This window comes from Crocodylus porosus, unplaced genomic scaffold (assembly GCF_001723895.1).
Source record: "Crocodylus porosus isolate Cpor-Errol unplaced genomic scaffold, CroPor_comp1, whole genome shotgun sequence".
In the NCBI taxonomy this organism is placed as follows: domain Eukaryota; kingdom Metazoa; phylum Chordata; order Crocodylia; family Crocodylidae; genus Crocodylus; species Crocodylus porosus.
Window position 1 is genome coordinate 4,511,503 of NW_017728934.1, and position 1,631 is coordinate 4,513,133.

The following is a 1,631-nucleotide window of genomic DNA, read 5'->3' on the forward strand; positions in this document are numbered from 1 at the left end:
CGTTCATTAGATTATAATGAACCATATGAAGTCAACCTAGATAAATTATGCCTTTTTGTCCCTCAGCCTGTCTTTGAAGCTATTTCATACATTTTCCTTGAATGCAAGGGTTTTGGAGGTCAGTTTTTTTGACCTCACAATTTTTTTGGACCTCACGTATTTTTGCATTTGTACTTGTAGAAGACTTTAAAGATAAGCTCATAACAGCCTGAGTAGCTACACCTATAGCTGCCTTCCTCTCTCTCCACTCCATCAGCCAGTGTGAACTATAGACAGACATGCATGCTAACACTGTAACTTCACTATTCTGCGATAGTCTCTGGGTGCTCAGTGAATAGCTACCAGTTTCAGTAGGAAGCAGAGGCCATATGGATACTGAAGCACTGGTATAATGACATGGTCAGGTGTCCAGGAAGGTGCAGGCAACCACATCCTGCAATCCTGTTCATAATCTTATTGGGCTCTATTGTAACTGTCTGTGCTGGTACAGTCTCTGAAGGCTGTTGAGACTCTAGGTCCAACTGACTATGGTGTGCCAGTTCTTCACCTGTGATCTGGAAGAACGGCTCTATCTAAGAAACTCCATTTTCCTTGGAGACCCTAAGTAGGCCTCTATTTATAATCCTCCCTGTTCAATAAGTGTGTGAAGCCACTAGGTGAGACCGTGACATGTCTCTTCCATGAGTTGTGATACTACTCGGCTCTTATCAGACAGATACCGCAGAGAATGTGTCTCATCCCAGCTCTGCAGGAAATTAAACAGGCAATACCTTCCTCAACAGAAGTGAACTTTGGCAGATGTGGTGATTGTACAGCCTATAGGACACATTAGGGAGTGGAGGGATTTGTATAACTGCAGTCTGATTCTCTTCAGGACCATGGGAGGAGGCTGAGAAATGTAGGAGTGTGAAGGCTTTGGGTTATTATTACCCACCCTGTAAATGCTGTAGCACCCCTAGTTGAGAGGTGTCATACAAGGTGAGAAGCTGGTTTAGTTTCACAGCCTGTAAAGCCGTTAAGGACCCTGTGGGCCGATTTGCTACTTTGGCATGTGAAGGCCTGGTTTATTTTCTGTGCCTGCCTGTGTGACTCCAAAGGGAGTTGGAGGCCACAGGGTGAGCTAATATTTCCCTGAAAGTCAGTTTATGGTTTATGAATTAAACTGAAAGTGCCTTCCTTCCTCAATCTTGCTCGGGGCTGCTGATTGTATTGTGTGAGGCAGCTTTCACTTCTCCAGCTTTCCAAGTGCTGTTGGATGGGGCTGTTACTCATTTTTCTGAGAAGCTGGGAAATTTTGATAGTTAGGAGTGTATACAGCAGTCAGCCTGGACCTTGAGAGCCAGAGTCCTGGAGGAACAGCCAGCATCTAGATATCTGATCCTGTCAGCTCTAGTATAAACTTAGCATGGCCTTTTGGAAAGTACTCACGGTGGTGAAACATGCAGTAAATCACTATTCCAAATGCCAACAAATACTTGGGGATTATCAAAACTTATAAAGCAGCTTGGGTGAAAGCTCAGATTGATGGGAACAGGCTTTCAGCCCCAGTAATTATCTTCCAGTTTACCCAGGCAGGCAAGCTATACTCTAGCATGCCAACCTGATCCTTACACCTCTTCTCTCATGGCATC